Source organism: Giraffa tippelskirchi, chromosome 5 (assembly GCF_054371585.1).
Source record: "Giraffa tippelskirchi isolate mGirTip1 chromosome 5, T2T-mGirTip1v1.2.pri, whole genome shotgun sequence".
NCBI lineage: Eukaryota > Metazoa > Chordata > Mammalia > Artiodactyla > Giraffidae > Giraffa > Giraffa tippelskirchi.
In genome coordinates this window covers 18,674,614-18,696,091 of record NC_137279.1, presented here as the reverse complement: position 1 = coordinate 18,696,091, position 21,478 = coordinate 18,674,614, and the positions used below count along the sequence as shown (strand labels likewise).

The 21,478-nt window shown below is 37.9% G+C and overlaps 1 protein-coding gene and 1 long non-coding RNA gene across 8 annotated transcripts in view; both read right to left on the bottom strand.

Moving 5' to 3' along the window:
- ACBD6 (acyl-CoA binding domain containing 6) overlaps positions 1 to 21,478 on the bottom strand; it is a 194,383-nt gene that overhangs the window by 68,322 nt on the left and 104,583 nt on the right. The window lies entirely within an intron of this gene.
- LOC145504664 (uncharacterized) lies at positions 6,227 to 10,109 on the bottom strand. Its single transcript, XR_014052383.1, has 2 exons — positions 7,855 to 10,109; positions 6,227 to 7,763 (listed from the first exon to the last, which is right to left on the bottom strand). It is a non-coding gene; the product is annotated as an uncharacterized LOC145504664 (long non-coding RNA).

The following is a 21,478-nucleotide window of genomic DNA, read 5'->3' as shown; positions in this document are numbered from 1 at the left end:
CATTAAAATAGCAAGATTACCATTTCCAGACCTTATTCTGTTGAGTCACTTGGAAGAATTTTGTTAATTTGTGTAACACCTTCACCCTTAATTCATCCTCATAATATGACATTTAGAATATTTTGGGCTCAGCAACATTAAGTACAGTGAGATGTATTTTATACAGACAGAAGACGGCGGAGTAGAAGATGTGAGCTCAACTCTTATGAAAACATCAAAATCACAACTAACTGCTGAACAACAATTGACCAAAAAATGCTGGAACCTATCAGAAAAGATATTTTACCTCCAGAGACAGAGAAGAAGCCACAACGAGATGGTAGGAGGGGCGCAATCAAGATAAAATCAAAACCCAAATCCAGTTTGTGGGTGACCCACAAACTGGAAAATAATTATACCACAGTAGTTCTCCCATTGGAGTGAAGTACTGAGTCTACATCAGGTTCCCCAGCCTGGGGGTCTGGCAATGGAAAGAAGAGCCCCTAAAGAATTTGGATTTGAAGCCAAGTGGGGTTTGACTGCAGGAATTCCACAGGACTGGGAAAAGAGAAATTTCACTCTTGGAGGGTACACACAAGGGGAAAAAGCAGTACCCTTGTAAAAGCCTGGGCCAGACCTACTTGCTAATATTTATGGATCTCCTGTGAAGACAGAGGATGGCAGTGGCTCATTGCAGGGACAGACACTGGCAGTGGAATGCTGGGGACTACACATTGGTGTGAGCCCTCTTGGGGGCTGCCATTTTCTTACCAAGACCTGACCCTACCCAACAGCTTGTAGGCTCCAGTGCTGGGATGCCTTAGGCCAAACAATCAACAGAGCAGGAAAACAGCCCTGCCGTCAGCAGACAGGCTGCTTAAAGTCTTCCTGAGCACACAGCTGCCTGCTGAACACACTCCCTTACAAAGCACTGCCCACCAGAGGGACAAGACCCATTCCCTTCCACCAGGATGCCTGCACAAGTCTCTCAGACAGTATCATCCACCTGGAGGCAGGCAGCAGAAGCAAGAAGAACTACAGCCCTGCAGCCTGTGGAACACAAACCACAAACATAGAAAGTTTGACTAAAATGAGACAGCAGAAGAATATGTCCCAGATGAAGGAACAAGATAAACCCCCAGAAGAACAACTAGTGAAGTGAAGGGAAGACAGGCAATATACACCAAAAAGACCCTAACAAGGACCTACTAACAGCACAGGGAACTCTGCTCAATATTCTGTAATAACCTAAATGGGAAAACAATGTGAAAAAGAATAGGTAAATGTATATGTATAACTGAATCATTTTGCTGTACACCTGAAACATAATACTGTACCCCAATATAACTATACCCCAATATAAAATAAAAATTAAAGGAAAGAGTAAAAAAGTGAGGTTCATAAAGAAAAACAGGATAGCAATAAGGAGAGACTTGGGCAACAATATGATAAAAATATACTATAAAGACTCACTAATTTAAAAAGTGTGTTTTATATATACAGACCAATGATTAAAGTTTAATGTAAGTCCACAAATGGATACTAATGCATAAAATACTTAGGTTATGATAGAAGGTGGCATTTAAAATTGTGGGAAACAGATTTGAAATGGCATTTGAGATTTAAATGACATTGTGACAAATTTGAATCTGTCCTAAATATAGGTCAAGATAAACTCCAAATGGATCAGGGATTTAAATGTAAAATGAAACTAAAAAAGTAATAGAATAAAATGTAGAACATTTTTTAAGAAAAATAAATATATTTTATAAAATGTATACATTTACTGATTTCCAAAATTTATTATTTAAATCTCAGAAATCATCAATAAGTCACTATTTCAACATTTGAACAAGTTAGTTCTTTTAAGGCAAATGACAGACCCATCTCTTGAGTTCAATGAAGTTGCCTGACTTTTTAAAAAGTTACAGAATTAATCCATATCTGAGGGCACAATCAACTTGAAAGTGTACAAAAAGTTAAGATTCAGCTGTAGGTAGTAGCTGAGGTGTTCAGAAACCTTTATCATAAAGTAGATGACCTGGTGATAAAAAATAAAAAACAGTTCTTTTGTTTTCAAGCTTATGATAACATAAGATGTCAACAATTTCTGGTTTATAGCAACAGCAAGACAGATTGTAGCCAGGGGACCATTAAGAAGGAGCAATTTACTCTACCAGGTCATAACACTTTGACAGTGTTCTATAATTCAGTTAGATGTAAAAATAAGATGACACTGGGTGTTCTCTCAACTCAAAGTAATTTGAACTTGATTCACACTGTACTGTGAGCCAGTTGTTCATTATCAGATACAAACTCAGCAAAAGAAGTGACTATTCGATACAAAAATGACAGAAAAAAAATAGCTTATTAAAGAAAATCATGACTTGTGAGCATAGAACACACAAACTAAAAATCACACTGAAAAAAAAAATTATACCGAAACAGAAAACCTGTTGAACGAAATGATGTCTATATAAAAGAATTTCAACCTGTTGAACGAAATGATGTCTACATAAAAGAATTTCATTATAAATAAGAAAATATTAAGGACACATGGAACTTATAATCCTCATAAAATGCACCAGATGCCTATGAATTCTAAAGCACTGAGTTACTGTGATAAGAGTATGACAGCAGCTTAATGCAGGGGAAAAGCATGAATGAATCTGCAGTCAAAATACCTAAGTGTGAATCCTGGCTGTCCTACTTACTAGCTTTGTGCCCTTAAGCTATTCACATAACCTCTCTGAGCTTTCAGTTGAGTGAAATGAGGAGAATGCCACACAGGACTCCTGTAAGGATAAAATGACCTAAAATGTATAAAATTATTTGGTAGAATAATTAAAAAAAAAAAAGGTCTTTAAATACAGGTTTAATTATCCTTGTTCACAATTTTCAGACTTCTTCTCTATCGACTTTTGTCTCTCTCTGTTAACCCAGAAAACTCTGCCTACATACACTTGTTTTATTAGTTAAAAAATATTCACAACATGCCTCCAAAGCTCCAGGGACTTAAATACTACTACAGCCTTGGTACATAGTGAGGACTGACTATACTTAGTCTCTACCTTCATAATCTGTTAGAGGAGAACTCTTTTTTATAACAAAAGCTTTTTTCAGAAGCCTAATCTTAAAATATTAAGGTAAAATAGGTAAAAGTTGAAGTGGGGAAGGAAATTTCTACCTAAGGTACCTCTGGGGAGATTCACAGAGCATTCTGAAAACCACCAAACTGGTAGGTAGGCCTCCCTCTAACATTTTGTGCCCAGGGCAAGAGTACAAGCAGAGATCTCCAGAACCCCTTTCCTTACCTCACCCTGGTTCCATCCTATATCACAAAGGGCCTCACAGACGTGAGCACAGACACAGCTCCCATGACCAAGCTCAGTCCACTCCCCCACCTCCCACTCACTTGCCCCTTGGCCACCCTTGAGTTGAATCCTGGAAGTAAGCTGGACCATTTGGACTGATATCTACAGAAGCCAGTTGCATGGCTGGTGGAAGATGGGGTTTAAAAGTACAAAGTATATGTAAATCTTACATTGTGCAAGAGGAAAACAAGAGAGAGACATGAGTATCTTATACCTCAACTCTTTTTTCTTACTACTTCAGTCATGCATACCTTCTACCAGAGTTTTAAGGATTGTCTATATTTCTTTCAACCCACTCAGTATTAAAAGGTTAAAATAAACTGCATTTGTAAAAAAATGAACAGTCTAAAAAAGATAACAGCGCCACGAAGCAGTCCACTGCCAAGATTGTCAAGAGCAATAAGTGACTTCAACATGGGCACTGTGGTTTCATAATGCATAACCTGCACTTAAAAGTAAATCTTACTTATCTTTAGAACAAACTCTTTTTACTGCTCAGGAATGTCTATCTGTGTTACAACATATTTGTTTAAGCCTGCCACACACAGACAATTCTCACAGAACAAAGCACATTTGCCAGATTTGTTGAGAAAATCATGAAGTATGCATATAACCTTGTTAAAATCAAGTTTCCCTAATATTTTTCCTTTCATTCTTTCCATAAATTTCTAGAAGACATTGTTTCTTTGAGGCATTGTTATTTCTATTCTAAATTTTTATTCTTAGCTTATCAAAAACACACTAAGTGACATGTCAGGTATTATGTTAGGAGTTAGGAACTGAAAAATACCAAAGTTCCTACTCTCACAGAGCCTGCTGCTAAGTCACTTCAGTCGTGTCCGACTCTGTGCGACCCCAAAGATGGCAGCCCACCAGGCTCCACCGTCCCTGGGATTCTCCAGGCAAGAATACTGGAGTGGGTTGCCATTTCCTTCTCCAGTGCATGAAAGGGAAAAGTGAAAGTGAAGTCGCTCAGTCGTGTCCGACTCTTAGCGACCCCATGGACTGTGGCCTACCAGGCTCCTCCATCCATGGGATTTTCCAGGCAAGAGTATTGGAGTGGGGTGCCATTGCCTTCTCCGCTCACAGAGCCTAGAGTCTTATAAATGGAGATAATTATAATAAACATGATATATTCTGTGACAGATGTAAAAAGTTTATTACACAAGTGCAAAAGAGGAGAGTCTAAATGGAGGTTCGGGTGGGAGGAAAAGGAGGTGGGGCTAGGTCAGGGTCTTCTCAAAAGAGGCGATGCTTTGATGAAAAAATAGGGAAAAGGATTTTGTGTGTGTATGTCTGTGCACACTCACAAATATGTATATGTGTTTCAGGCTGGGGGAGTGTATCTACAAAGAGACAATCATTTTTCAATATTTTATATTTACTGAATGTATACTATATGTCAAACATTATGCAAGAGACCACTAGGAATATTCAAGAAACAGAAAACTGATCCCTGACCTCAGAGAACTCACAACCAACTGAAGAGACAATACAAGGTGGACAGTATAGTAAACACAATTAATACAGTAGCACTAGTTCGATAAAACTATTGGAGAATATTCTATTTATATGTGTAGTTTTCTTGAGAACTGAGATTCCTTTTTAATTTCACCTTCTTAAGTTAGGAATTTTTCCACCATGCTTGCTTTTTTTAAAAAAAAATATTTATGTGGCTGTGCCGGGTCTTAGTTGCAGCACGTGGGATTTATAGTTGGGGCATGTGGCATCCAGTTTCCTGATCAGGGATTATTAAAAGAAAAAAGAGATCAAATATGTAGACATATCTGATGCACAACTATTTGAAAAATAGCAACTGTCAGCCAATAAGATGATATCTAAATTTGCATCCCTCTAAAAATGCAACTATATCTGGGAATTCTAACCAGTTGTTAATAACTCATCACAGGAATGAATTAGTTTAATCTGATTTTTTTTTATCCTAACTCCTACTTAAGATTAGGAAATACCGAAGAACTGGCAGGTGAATAAAGGGTTTAGAATTACAAATCTGGCACTATAGACTTAGGTGTAGATATTTATAATTTTGAAATTATCTTCCCAACGCCCCTTATCCCTGACTTACTTATAGAGTAACCATAATTTCTAGAGCTGAAGCTTCTCTCTTTTTTTTTTTTTTTTTAACAGATCTATAGTTGATTCTGATGACCCAGGCTTGGAAACCTTTGAGATATGAAAGTGAGCTCATCAACTTCATAAAATAAGGAGCACTAGATAAAACAGTTTGGTAAAAGAGGTGGGACTTTGAAAGTAACCATAAAAGTTGAGAATTGATTCACAGATGAGAGACCACTAGAAGCTTTTTTTTTATCACAGAATAAGATACTGAAGTAACATTTAGATAATGATGTTTAAAGAAGACTAATCTGTCATAATTATGTAGGATAAAGTCCTGTTAATAAGTTGCCACAATAACATACACATGAAGGAATGATAATTTGGACTAGAAAAGTGTCAGTGGAAATGGAATATATACTATGAAGTTCTCTCTACCTTACAAGGCCAACGCTTGCAGATCTTAAGAGTTCCTTTTTCACAGTTAAGATAGTAGCTGAGCCTGAGTGGCAATAATGTTATTAAATGATGAGTGAAATGACAAAGTTCTGTGCTAATTAAGTATTTATTATTACGGTTAAGCAATAATATAATGCATAAAATTGCACAGCTTTTGACAACTAATAAGAAACTGAAAGTATGAGTAGAATGTGATGGAGGGAAACCTTTGCTAGTAACACACTAGCCTAATGGTTTTATTGCACATGGTTCTTCTTTATTGCTTTTTATTATGAAAATATTTGCATATATAGAAAAGTACAGACTCACTACTTAATAATCCTTAACATTTTACCATATTTTTGTTTTTTGTTGAAGCAGTTAAATTATAAACAGAATGACATCTTATCCCTAAATATTTACTGTCCACCTAATAGCAAGGAAAATTCCTACACAACCACAATACCATGAACACATTTAAGAGTTAACGCTACCTCCTTAATGTAGCATGGCCTCTTCACAGTTATGTACAAATTAAGACAACACAAGCGTGTATTATGTTCTTCCCCCAGAGAAATCCTATTAATACATACTCTTTTTGAATTATTAATGAGAAAGTTAGCTCTCACAATTAACTAACTTTGCAAATCGTTTGGATCTTACTGGCAATGTGATAGAAACCCCTCTCTCGTTAATAAAAAAAAATATCGTTAGCAAATGTACTTTGCACAGCCACAAACAGAAGTCACTTTTTTTGTATACAGTGCTTCCACAAGACATGCAAGAGTTCTTGAGAGTATTATTTACTTCTTTCTAAGTGTCATGGGTGTGGACTGACCAGAAAGAACTCTGACACGCTCAAGACTTTGCCCTTAACAGAAGAAGAACTCTGCCCAGTGTCAGATAATCTGTCACTATAAGCTACTTGTATCCAAGCCAGATATTTATTGCTATTGATCTGCCTGGTCCTAGCAAAAGACTTTTGTTCTCCCAGACCGGGACTTTGACCTCAATTAAGTTATGAATTTCAATCCGATAGACTGCTCCACTTACCCTACTGCTCTCCCTGACTGGATTAATTAGAATTAGCTAGGCCGAGAGTCACCCCAAGCTCCTCATGGATCATGTTATTTTAATAATAAATAAAGGAATAGCAGCAATGTGCAAGAAGTATTTTGAAAGATTGCTCATCTAGGAACATCATTCAGAACCTGCCAATATCAATTTCTCTGACTTTGATTCCCTCATTCACTTTTCATTTCTTTTCATCCTTCGGAATTCCCCCTTTTATTTCAGCTTTCTAAACATGTTCTTTGCATAGAGAAAACTACTTTCATTTTAGCACTTCACTGTTATTCTAGAGTTAGACAGTAACTCAACAAAGCAACTGTTTGCAAAAGTGTAACTTAAAACAGTGAATAATCTCAGAACACAAAGAAAAAAACACACCATTATCTATGAAAAATACTAGTTTTTAGCTAGAGTTTCTCTATTGCTAATTAGTGCATCAAAAGCAGACAAATCAGAATGCCCCCTGAGAAGGCAGTAGCCACTCTTGCAAAAAATAAGAATGTACAAATTAATTTTAATCCATAACCCATTGGGACAGATTATATATTGGCCACTGAGAATTCTAAACCACGCTGATTTCAACAATAATCAGTGGGATCAGGATTTGCTAATGACTTACCCCCTAAATATAAAAGATTATTTAAAAATGTAAAAAATGTATAAAAATGTTTGTATTTTGGAATGTTGTATTTAGTATTTGATACTGAAATTATAAGATTTTTGGAAAGTATAAAGAGAATCCTAAAAAGGGTATACCTTATCCATTGATGTTTTGACAAGTAAAAATGCTTTTTACTCATTGATTATTGAAATTTTGAGTTTTCACTAACTCAAATACATAAAAAAAGATTTAATTAGAATGCTAAGTTTGATAGTGACTTCAATATTAAAAGCAATGCAAATTTTGAGTTTTCACTAACTCAAATACATAAAAAAAGATTTAATTAGAATGCTAAGTTTGATAGTGACTTCAATATTAAAAGCAATGCAAAATTAAAGCACAAACTCTGTCCTCAAAATGCCAAGAATTCCATGCATATTTGGAAGATACATTCTGAGTATAAAACGTTATGTGTGTGTGTGTGCTTAGTCCCTAAGTCGTTTCCGACTCTTTGTGACCACCATGGACTGCAGCCCACCAGGCTCCTCTGTCCATGGGATTTCCCTGACAAGGTTACTGGAGTGGGTTGCTATTTCCTTCTCCAGGGGATCTTCCCAACCCAAGGATAAAAACCCATGTCTTCTGCTTGACACTGACTCTTTACCACTGAGCCACCTGGGAAGCCCATAGAAGGTTATGCCATAACATTATAAATCAGTGATTTATCAATCCTTTAAGAATGGAAATATTATCAAATAATATTGCAGGAAAGAAATAGGCACACATGAAAATGGTGAATTTAACTCAGATGACCATTATATCTACTACTGTGGGCAAGAATCCCTTAGAAGAAATGGAGTAGCCATCATGGTCAACAAAAGAGTCCAAAATGCAGTACTTGGATGCAATCTCAAAAACGATAGAATGATCTCTGTTCATTTCCAAGGCAAACCATTCAATATCATGGTAATCCAAGTCTATGCCCCGACCAGTAATGCCGAAGAAGCTGAAGTTGAACAATTCTATGAAGACCTACAAGACCTTCTAGAACTAACACCCAAAAAAGATGTCCTTTTGATTATAGGGGACTGGAATGCAAAAGTAGGAAGTCAAGAAACACCTGGCGTAACAGGCAAGTTTGGCCTTGGAGTACAGAATGAAGCAGGGCAAAGGCTAATAGAGTTTTGCCACGAGAAGGCACTGGTAATAGCAAACACCCTATTCCAACAACACAAGAGAAGACTCTACACGTGGACATCACCAGATGGTCAACACCGAAATCAGATTGATTATATTCTTTGCAGCCAAAGATGGAGAAGCTCTCTACAGTCAGCAAAAACAAGACCGGGAGCAGACTGTGGCTCGGATCATGAACTGCTTATTGCCAAATTCAGACTTAAATTGAAGAAAGTAGGGAAAACCACTAGACCATTCAGGTATGACCTAGATCAAATCCCTTATGAGTATACAGTGGAAGTGACAAATAGATTTAAGGGACTAGACCTGATAGACAGAGTGCCTGATGAACTATGGACAGAGGTTCGTGATATTGTACAGGAGACAGGGATCAAGACCATCCCCATGGAAAAGAAATGCAAAAAAAGCAAAATGGCTGTCTGAGGAAGCCTTACAGATAGCTGGGAAGAGAAGCAAAAAGCAAAGGAGAAAAGGAAAGATATTCCCATCTGAATGCAGAGTTCCAAAGAATAGCAAGCAGAGATAAGAAAGCCTTCCTCAGCAATCAGTGCAAAGAAATAAAGGAAAACAACAGATTGGGAAAGACTAGAGATCTCTTCAAGAAAATTAGAGATACCAAAGGAACATTTCATGCAAAGATAGGCTCGATAAAGGACAAAAATGGTATGGACCTAACAGAAGCGGAAGATATTAAGAAGAGGTGGCAAGAATACACAGAAGAACTGTACAAAAAAGATCTTCATGACCCAGATAATCACGATGGTGTGATCACTCACCTACAGCCAGACATCCTGGAATGTGAAGTCAAGTGGGCCTTAGAAAGCATCACTACGAACAAAGCTAGTGGAGGTGATGGAATTCCAGTTGAGCTATTTCAAATCCTCAAAGGTGATGCTGTGAAAGTGCTGCACTCGATATGCTAGCAAATTTGGAAAACTCAGCAGTGGCCACAGGACTGGAAAAGGTCAGTCTTCGTTCCAATCCCAAAGAAAGGCAATGCCAAAGAATGCTCAAACTACCGCACAATTGCACTCATCTCACATGCTAGTAAAGTAATGCTCAAAATTCTCCGAGCCAGGCTTCAGCAATACGTGAACCGTGAACTTCCAGATGTTCAAGCTGGTTTTAGAAAAGGCAGAGGAACCAGAGATCAAATTAGCAACATCTGCTGGATCATCAAAAAAGCAAGAGAGTTCCAGAAAAACATCTATTTCTGCTTTATTGACTATGCCAAAGCCTTTGACTGTGTGGATCACAATAAACTGTGGAAAATTCTGAAAGAGATGGGAATACCAGACCATCTGACCTGTCTCTTGAGAAACCTGTATGCAGGTCAGGAAGCAACAGTTAGAACTGGACATGGAACAACAGACTGGTTCCAAATAGGAAAAGGAGTACGTCAAGGCTGTATATTGTCACCCTGCTTATTTAACTTATATGCAGAGTACATCATGAGAAACGCTGGGCTGGAAGAAACACAAGCTAGAATCAAGATTGCCGGGAGAAATATCAATCACCTCAGATATGCAGATGACACCACCCTTATGGCAGAAAGTGAAGAAGAACTAAAGAGCCTCTTGATGAAGGTGAAAGAGGAGAGTGAAAAAGTTGGCTTAAAGCTCAACGTTCAGAAAACTAAGATCATGGCATCTGGTCCCATCACTTCATGGGAAATAGATGGGGAAACAGTGTCAGACTTTATTTTTTGGGGCTCCAAAATCACTGCTGATGGTATTTTTTGGGGCTCCAAAATCACTGCTGATGGTGATTGCAGCCATGAAATTAAAAGACGCTTACTCCTTGGAAGGAAGGTTATGGCCAACCTGGATAGCATATTTAAAAGCAGAGACATTACTTTGCCAACAAAAGTACGTCTAGTCAAGGCTATGGTTTTTCCAGTGGTGATGTATGGATGTGAGAGTTGGACGGTGAAGAAAGCTGAGCGCCACAGAATTGATGCTTTTGAACTGTGGTGTTGGAGAAGACTCTTGAGAGTCCCTTGGACAGCAAGGAGGTCCAATCAGTCCATCCTAAAAGAGACCAATCCTGGGTGTTCATTGGAAGGTCTGATGTTGAAGCTGAAACTCCAATACTTTGGCCACCTCATGCGAAGGGTTGACTCATTGGAAAAGACCCTGATGCTGGGTAGGATTGGGGGCGGAAGGAGAAGGGGACGACAGAGGATGAGATGGTTGGATGGCATAACCGACTCGATGGACATGGGTTTGGGTAGACTCTGGGAGTTGGTGATGGACAGAGAGGCCTGGCGTGCTGCAATTCATGTGGTAGCAAAGAGTCAGACACGACTGAGCGACTGAACTGAATGAAAAATAAATCAATTATATATTTGAAAAGTATAGCTACCGGGTTTAATCTCCATCTCCCTTCTTCCCTCTCACTATCACACACACGTTCACTTGGTTTCTGTAGATTATATAAAACTTCATTTTAGAGAAGAATGTTATATTTTTCCATAGAAAAGTTCTAAGCTCAACTACTAGTAAACGTTTCTTCCTCAGCACCCAAAATATATTAGTAATCTAGGAAGAAAGTAAAACTAGTATGAGAACTAGACTGTTTAAAATGTGTGCAATAATCAAGGATTAAATAAAAATTTGAAGACTAAGGCTATTTTCATAATGATCTATTCAGCAGGAAAAGATCAAAGAACAAATGTTTTGACAAACAGCTTGTTTTCACACCTGACTTTCATTAAGTTGCAGCATATTCTTAAGTGGAATTAAAAAGCAATTCTCTAGCAAATCATACAGGCAATTTAACACATTAGCCCAGACTTTTCAAATGACCTGTTAATTAGGGCCACCTCATGTGAGGGAAAACAGGAAAATTTAGCATTCTCATGCCTTCACTTACAGTTGAAATACTGAAATGTAGATAATGACTTAATGCCATATAAATGGTATGGAAACTGCATTAAAGTAAACAAATTAGAAGGCTAAAAGTCTCAAACATTATTTAGAAAACTTACTAATAGTAAACAGTTTATAGCAACAAAGAAGATAAATATTTAAGAATATAGATTTAACTAGAAATGGGCAAAACTTCTAAGAGGAAAAAAATTAAATACTCCTGAAAGATGCAAAAGTAGACTTGATCAAATGGAAAGACATCCCCTGTATTTGGATAGGATGAATTAACATGATTATGTCAATTCTCCCTAATTTATAAATTTAATGCAATCCCAATAAAACACCAATAAGCTATTTTACAGAGTTAACACAAATTGAAATTAAAGTTCATATAAAACAAACAAACATGCAAGAATGGCCAGGAAAACTTTAAAAAGAAAAACTATGAGGGAGAAAGAGCCTTTCCAGACTTTAATACCTACTATGAAGCTTTGTTATTAAATATTGTTGTATTGATTCTTTTAGACAAATAGACCAGTTTAATACAGTAGAAAATCCAGAATTAGACCCAAATATATATGGCAGTTCAGTATATGACAAAGCTGGCACCTCAGATCACTGGGGAATTGACTTCTAAATAAATGATGTTGGGAAAACTAGGAAGCCATTTAGAAGATGAAATTAGGTCCATTTCCCATACCATACCATCTAGGGATCTAAATGTAGACTATGAAACCATACAAGTACTAAAAGAAAACATGGATGAATTAAGCTTTAATCTTGGTATAAGAAAATTTTAACCATGACTTAAAATCCAGAGGCAATAAAAAGAAAAGCTGGTAAATCTAACTACATTAAAATAAATATTTTTCATATGACAAAAGATACCATAAACAAAGCCAAAAGACACCTGAAAAACCTGGGGGAAAATATCTGCCAACATATGTCACAAAGGGCTAATACCACTAATATATAAAGAATTCTTAGAAATTGAGGTATACTAGGTCAAAAACCTGATAGAAAAATGTGAATAGACAATGCACACATAAAATATAAATAGCCCTCTAACATATGAAAAGACAGAACTCACATACACAAACTAAAACAACACTGAAAACACTGAGACCAATTCTCTATAAGATGGCAAAAATGTAAAAATATGAAGAATTCAATATGACAAGACTGGAAGGAAAAAGGCACTCACATAAATTGCTAGTGTGAATGCAATCTGGTACAACCGTTCTGGAAAGAAATTTGGCAACACCTAAAAATACTATCAGTTCAGTTCAGTAACTCAGTCGTGTCCGACTCTTTGTGACCCCATGGGCTGCAGCACGCCAGGCCTCCCTGTCCATCACCAGCTCCCAGAGGTTACCCAAACCCATGTCCATCAAGTCGGTGATGCCATCCGACCATCTCATCCTCTGTTGTCCCCTTCTCCTCCTGCCTTCAATCTTTCCCAGCATTAGGGTCTTTTCAAATGAGTCAGTTCTTTGCATCAGGTGGCCAAAATATTGGAGTTTCAGCTTCAGTATCAGTCCTTCCAATGAATATTCAGGATTGACTGGTTTGATCTTGTAGTCCAAGGGACTCCCAAGAGTCTTCTCCAACACCACAGTTCAAAAGCATCAATTGTTTGGCACTCAGCTTTCTTTGATGGACAGGGAGGACTGGCGTGCTGTGGTTCATGGGGTCGCAAAGAGTTGGACACAACTGAGCGGCTGAACTGAACAGCTTTCTTTATAGTCCAGCTCTCACATCCATACGTGATTACTGGAAAAACCATAGCTTTGACTAGACAGATCTTTGTTGGCAAAGTAATGTCTCTGCTTTTTAATGTGCTGTCTAGGTTGGTCATAGCTTTTCTTCCAAGGAGCAAACAATCTTTTATGCACTTATCTTTTGACCCAGTAGTTCCACTTATAGGAATCTATGCTGAATCTATCCTGAAAGTGCATGTCCAACAATATGAAAATACATATGCACAGTGCTATTAGTTATAGCATTAGAAGTGCAAAATACTGGAAATTATCTAAATGCTCATACACAGAAGAGTGGTTGAATAAACTATGACATATCCACACAAAGAGTACTATGCAGCTGTGAAAAAAAGGATAAAGATCTTTATGAAATGATACGGAGGAACTTTCAGGACCTACTGTTAAATGAAAGAAATGAAGTGCAAAAGATTATCTATAAAATGTTATCGTTCATGTAAATTAGAAGAGGACAAATGAAAATGGTCATGTACTTGCCTATTAGTGCAAAAGAGATATGGGAAAGATAAGCCAGAAACAAGAGACTGGTTACCTATAAGAGAATGGATAAGAAAGTAGTGGAAATGAAAGACCTATGCTGAGAACCATAAGACATTAATAAAGGAAATTAAGGAGGATTCAAAGAAATGGAAAGATAGTCCATGCTCTTGGATTGGAAGAATTAATATTGTTAAAATGGCAATACTACCCAAAGCAATCAACAGACTTAATGAGATCCCTATCAAATTATCCATGACATTTTTCACAAAACTAGAAGAAATAATCCAGAAATTTATATGGAACCATAAAAGACTCAGAATTGCCAAAGCAATCTTGAGAAAAGAGAACAAACCAGGAGGCATAACCCTCCCAGACTTCAGATAATACTACAAAGCTACAATAATCAAAACAGTGTGGTATTGGCACAAAAACAGATGATATGAATCAACAGAATAGAACAGATAGCCCAGAAATAAACCCACACACCTATACTCAATTAATCTTTGACAAAGGAGGCAAGAATACAAGATAGGAAGACAGTCTCTTCAGCAAATGATGCTAGCAAAGTGGGACAGCTGCATGTAAATCAATGAAGTTAGAATACATCTTCACCCTATACACAAAAACTCAAATGGCTTAGACTTATAAGACATGACACCATAAAACTCCTAGAAGAGAGCATAGACAGAACATTCTTTGACATACATTGTAACAATGTCTACTAAGGTCAGTCTCCAAAAGCAATAGAAATAGAAAGAAAAATAAATGGGAACTAATCAAACTTATGGGGCTTCCTTGGTGGTTCAGAAGGTAAAGAATCTGCCTGCAATGTAGGAGATTACAGGGTTTGATCCCTGGGTCAGGAAGACCCCCTGGAGAAGAGAATGGCTACCCACTCCAGTGTTCATGGAGAATTCCATGAACAGAAAAGTCTGGTGGGCTACAGTCCATGGGGTCACAAACCTACAAGCTTTTGCAAAGCAAAGGAAATCATTAAAAACAAACAAAAAAATGAAAAGACAACCTACAGATGGGAGAAAATATTTGTAAATGATGACAACCAACAAAGGCTTAATTTTCAAAATATATAAACAGCTCATATAATGCAACAATGAACAGCAAACAACCCAAATGAAAAATGGGCAGAAGACCTAAACAGACATTCCTCTAAAGACATACAGATGACCAACAGGTACATGAAAAAATGCTCAGCATTACAAATTATTAGAGAAATGCAAATCAAAACTCCAGTAAGGTATCACCTCACACCAGTCAGAATGGCCAACATCAAAAAGTCTACAAATAATAAATGCTCGAGAGGGTGTAGAGAAAAGGGAATCCTCTTACACTACTGGTAGGAATGTAAACTGATACAGCCACTATGGAGAACAATATGAAGGCTCCTTAAAAAACTAAAAATAGAACTACCATATGATCCAACAATCCCACTCCTGGGCATATATCCAAAGGAAACTAATCCATAAAGACATATGCACCCTAATGTTCATAGCAATACTATTTACAATAGCAAAGACATGGGAACAACCCAAATAAATCAACAGAAGAACAGATAAAGATGTGATATGTATATATACACAGTGGAATATTACTCAACCATAAAAAAGAACAAAATAATACATTATGTTTCTGTATTAATCTGTGTGTATATTGAATAATATATATTTACTGATACCTTCAATTATAATTCAACACTACAGGGTTTAGTTTACCCTTTTCTTATATATAACTTTTTTCTACAATAAAAAACTCTTACCCTATTTTGTCCAAATCTGCAAATAATAGTGTCTATGTACACAATAAAGAAAAGATAGTAAAAAGAAGGCAAACCTCCTCTATTTCCTCAGGACAATTTTTTTTTTTAAAGCAGACAAAAGAAGGGAAGATCAGTACATGTCTCCTAAAATTAGAAAACAGAAATACTTCGTGATATTTACATACTTAAATATTTTTAAAAAAGAGAGAGAAGTGAAAATATGAAATTTCCTTAAGGTCCTATTTTATCTAAATAATTTCTGTGCATTTTATATCCTATCCCACGATTATATACCTGTGTTTGTGTTTCTGTATCAAATGATGTTTGGAGCTACGTCTAACTTAAATTGTCTATATTCCCCCAATTTTTGAAGATGAATGCTCTGTAAAGATGCATCACACTTATCTTACGGTTTTTCATATATTCTTGCATATATCATGCGCTCTACTGTTGCCAGGGATATAAGGCCCTCTATTTGATGAACTATTAAAAAATAAATAACATTTTGAAAAATACTGAATGACACATAAAAATGGTCACTATATAACATTAAGTGAAAAAAGAAGTACAAAAACCAAAATCTGATTTCTAGTTCCAGGGAGGATGGAAGAAGATACAATAAAGTAACTTTCTCTACCCAAAAGCCAAAAAAAGAAAAAGAAGTTGGGTAAACTGAGAAAATTGTATGTCTAGAGCTATTTAAGAGTCATGGAAGCAAAAAAGACTGAGTAAAATAAATCAAAAAGCTATTTAGAGGAGAAATAGGCTCTCTCCTGCTGCTTTCTTACCTGGGGGCATTTACTGATTGCACAGGCTGAGCTGAGGATGAGCCTGGCTCAAATGAAATAATGACACCTGGGAAAATAAAATCAGTAAAGCTTTTGGAGGCTGTGTGGGGCTGGCTCAACAATTCAAAACTTTTACAAGTCCCAAACACAAAATGCTGTTCTCCCACATTCAGGGGATGTGTGGGAAGCCAGAGTTTCTTAAAAAGTACACACAAATCTGCTGTCTTACAATATTTGAGACAAAGTCCTGCTTGAAGAAGAGGGCCTGCCTCACACAAAAGATCTCAGCCTGAACATTATGCCAAAATTTGGAAGCAGTGGGAGGCAGGAAGTGGGAAAAGAAAGCTCAAAGAGGGAAAAACATCAGACTGAATCTTGACCAGTCTTTCAAGACAGGGAGGTAGAGGCTCATAGGCTCATAAGCAAAATCCGTAAAGAATCACCCCCAAAATATGCAGGAAAACAAGATTAAGTCCAACCAAAGCTACTACCCAGCCCCAACAAAGCTCAATTCCTCATTGATGTGACATGATCAGCCCCTCAAATTATATAGCTGATAAAGGCTAAGGAGTGACCTCTCGAGGAAGACAACACCAACTTCAGTCTCTATAGTTCTTTATACATAATGTGCAATATAGCATAAAACATGAGATATAGCTCTTCCTTTTCCTTTCTTGAACAGTTCAGTTTTGAAGCCATAAGTTAAGAGTGAGTGAGGTAGGTGTCTTTGTGGAGTGGAAAGAGGCAAGAGGGGAGCAGTAGCTGTCCAGAGCAAAGTGATCCAGAGCCTAACTGGGATGGGAAGGGTGTCCAGCTGGAGTGGCAGCAGCCTAGTGTGCGGTGTCAAAGCTCATGCAGGATGAGGAGGAGGTCCACATAGGAAGACAGTTCAGTACAAAGTTTCAGAGATCAAGAAGAGTGAAGCAGATACTCCCACAAAAGGTTGACATGGATGTTGACACCTAAGCTGAGTGAGTAAGGCACTCACATGGGAGTGTGACCTGGCTCAGAGTGTCAGAGACCAAGAGGAATGAGGAGGGCATCTCTAGAAAAGTGGTCTGAACAAACTGTCAGAGCTTCCGTGTGATGAGTGTATCCATGCAGGAGAGAAGGTGGCAACAGAATGAGAGACTGATCAAATAAGCAAATATGATAATGGAAGCCAGGGTTCTCCCTGTCAGACCAGAGAGTTACAAATATAGAAAGAGAAAACAATGAATCTTGTGGCACAGAACTAGAAGAAGAGGTTCTGGTGTAAACTACACACACAGGAAAAATAAATACAGATTTTAAAATGTCTGTGTATATATATGACATAGTCTGGGAAGAATGATAGCCAACAAGATTGAGCACATCTAATGCTCAGATCTTGGTTTCTAAAGACCATTCTCTATTTTAGCTGAAACAGAGCTCTCTGGAGAAATGGCTATTTCCAGGCCTGGAAAAAGGAAAAGTTCAAGATGAACCTGGGAGTTCTTGTTATACCAGAGAGTGAAAAAATTATCAAAGAATTCTGCACACATATCAATAGAACACAAAGGCCAGACTGAAATGGCTTCCACTGGCCAAATCTGTAATAACCTGAGCATTATTGTTGTTGTTGTTCGCTAAGTTGTGTCTGACTCTTTGTGACCCCCATGAACTGTAGCACACCAGGCTTCCCCTTCCTTCATTATCTCCCTGAGTTTGCTCAAAACTCATGTCTATTGAGTCAGTGATGCCACTGGAGCAAAAAATTAAATAACATTGCATTATAACAGCTTCCCTGATAGCTCAGTTGGTAAAGAATCCACCTGCAATGCAGGAGACCCCGGTTTGATTCCTGGGTTGGGGAGATCCCTTGGAGAAGGGAACAGCTACCCACTCCAGTATTCTGGCCTGGAGAATTCCATGGACTGTATAGTTCATGGGGTTGCAAAGAGTTGGACTTTGTTACATTATAACAAGGAAACCATGAATCCAAATTGATGTGAATAAAAGTGTAAATAAACTGAAATTTTGATGAGGACAAATATTCCCAAATAACTTCCCACAAAACAGAAATGAATTACAAAAGGACAAAAATAATTTTACTATGAAGAATCTGGCCAGGAATGATCTTAACCAAGTGATCAACATAAACAACATCAGCAATGAAGCAAATTGCAAGTATGTGCCATTGGATACACGTTCCAATGAGAATGCAGTATCACTTTTATGATATCCCTGATAAAGATGCACAACATGATCAGGAGGAAACATTAGACAAACTCCAGCAGAGAAACATTCTGTAAAATAATTGGTCTGTAATCTTTAAAGGTATCAAAGTCATAATGTCAAGGAGAAGCTGTGTAACTGTTGTAGACTGAAGGAAATACTTAGTTTCTGTAGGCTATTTTAGACATAATAAATAAATGCAATGTGTGATTCTAAACTGAATCTCTTCATTATAAAAGATATTCTAGGGCCAACTGGCCACACCTGAATGACATATGAAGATTCAGTTCAGTTCAGTAGCTCAGTCGTGTCCGACTCTTTGCAACCCCTTGGACTGCAGTACGCCAGGCCTTCCTGTCCATCACCAACTCCTGGAGTTTACTCAAACTCATGTCCATTGAGGTGGTGATGCCATCCAACCATCTCATCCTCTGTCGTCCCCTTCTCCTCCTGCCCTCAATCTTTCCCAGCATCAGGGCCTTTTTAAATGAGTCAGCTCTAAGCATCAGGTGGCCAAAGAATTGGAATTTCAGCTTCAGCATCCTTCCAACAGACTGGTTCCAAATAGGAAAAGGAGTATGTCAAGGCTGTATATTGTCACCCTGCTTATTTAACTTATATGCAGAGTACATTATGAGAAACACTGGTCTGGAGGAAGCACAAGCTGGAATCAAGATTGCCGGGAGAAACACCAATAACCTCAGATATGCAGATGATACCACCCTTATGGCAGAAAGTGAAGAAGAACTAAAGAGCCTCTTGATGAAAGTGAAAGAGGAGAGTGAAAAAGTTGGCTTAAAGCTCAACATTCAGAAAACTAAGATCATGGCATCTGGTCCCATCACTTCATGGCAAACAGATGGGGAAACAGTAGAAACAGTGGCTGACTTTATTTTTCTGGGCTCCAACATCACTGCAGATGGTGATTGCAGCCATGAAATTAAAAGACGCTTACTCCTTGGAAGGAAAGTTATGACCAACCTAGACAGCATATTGAAAAGCAGAGACATTACTTTGTCAACAAAGGTCCATCTAGTCAAGGCCATGGTTTTTCCAGTAGTCATGTATGGATGTGAGAGTTGGACAGTGAAGAAAGCTGAGCTCCGAAGAATTGATGCTTTTGAAATGTGGTGTTAGAGAAGACTCTTGAGAGTCCCTTGCACAGCAAGGAGATCCAACCAGTCCATCCTAAAGGAAATCAGTCCTGAATATTCATTGGAAGGACTGATACTGAAGCTGAAACTCCAGTACTTTGGCCACCTGATGGCTTAGAGCTGACTCATTTGAAAATACCCTGATGCTGGGAAAGATTCAGGGCAGGAGGAGAAGGGGACGACAGAGGATGAGATGGTTGGATGGCATCACCGACTCAATGGACATGGGTTTGGGTGGACTCTGGGAGTTGGTGATGGACAGGGAGGCCTGGCGTGGTGTGGTTCATGGGGTCGCAAAGAGTCAGACACGACTGAGCAACTGAACTGATCTGGTATTAAGATTAGATAGCTGTAATATATCAGTGGTGATATCCTGATTGTGATGGCTGAATTATGCTTACATAATATAATGTCCAATAGTTTGAACATTCTTTAGCTGGATGGGATGAGTTACAAGCTGGAACCAAGATTGCCAGGAGAAATAACAACCTCAGATATGCAGATGATACCACTCTAATGACAGAAAGCAAAGAGGAACTAAAGAGTCTCTTGATGAAAGTGAAAGAGTAGAGGGAAAAAGCTGGCTTAAAACTCAATATTAAAAAAACAAAGATTCTGGCATCTGGCCCCATCACTTCATGGCAAATAGAAGGGGAAAAACTGGAAGTAGTGACAGATTTCCTCTTTTTGGGCTCTAAAATCACTGCAGATGGTGACTGCAGCCAGGAAATTAAAAGACGATTGCTTCTTGGAAGGAAAGCTATGACAAACCCAGACAGTATATCAAAAGGCAAAGATATCACTTTGCCAACAAAGGTCCATATAGGTCAAGGCCTTGGTCCTTCCAGTAGTTATATACAGATGTGAGAATTGCACCATAAAAAGCAGACCACCAAAGAATTGAGGCTTTCAAACTGTGGTGCTAGAGAAGATTCCTGAGAGTCCCTTGGACAGCAAGGAGATCAAACCAGTCAATCCTAAAGGAGATCAACCCTGAATACTCACTGGAAGGACTGATGCTGAAGCTGAAGCCCCAGTACTCTGGCCACCTGATGCGAACAGCTGATTCATTGGAAAAGACCCTGATGCTGGGAACGATTAAAGGCAGAAGAAGAAGAGGGCGGCAGAGGATGAGAGAGTTGGATGGCATCACTGATTCAATGGACGTGAACTTGGGCAAACTGAGAAATGGTGAGGGACAGACAGGCCTGGCAGGCTGTAGTCCATGGCGTCACAAAGAGTAGGACACAACTTGGCAACTGAACAACAACAAAGTAGAATGTCATCATTTGCACAGGGGTGGTAGGGCATAATGTTGGCAAAATACTCTCTGAGTTCAAGGTTTAAGATTCAAACATACTCTTATTATTTGTATAAATTTGAAATTGTTTCAAAATGAAAAAATTTAAAATCTAGACATGTGAACAAGTAGGAAATTGTGATCCATAAACAAAAAATAGCTAAAAGCAGCAGCCTCAAAGATGATTCAGCTACATGAATTAAAAGATATCAACTTCACAATAATCATTATAAATATGTGAAAGAAAACAGAAGAAAAGATGGAAATTTTCAATAGAAAGAGGGAATAAGTGAAATTAATCAAATGGTCATTCTAGAACTGGAAAATTATAATATCTGTAATTAAGAACTCAATGTAGACCTCCAAGCAGAATTTAAAATATCAAACCAAAACACTTAACCA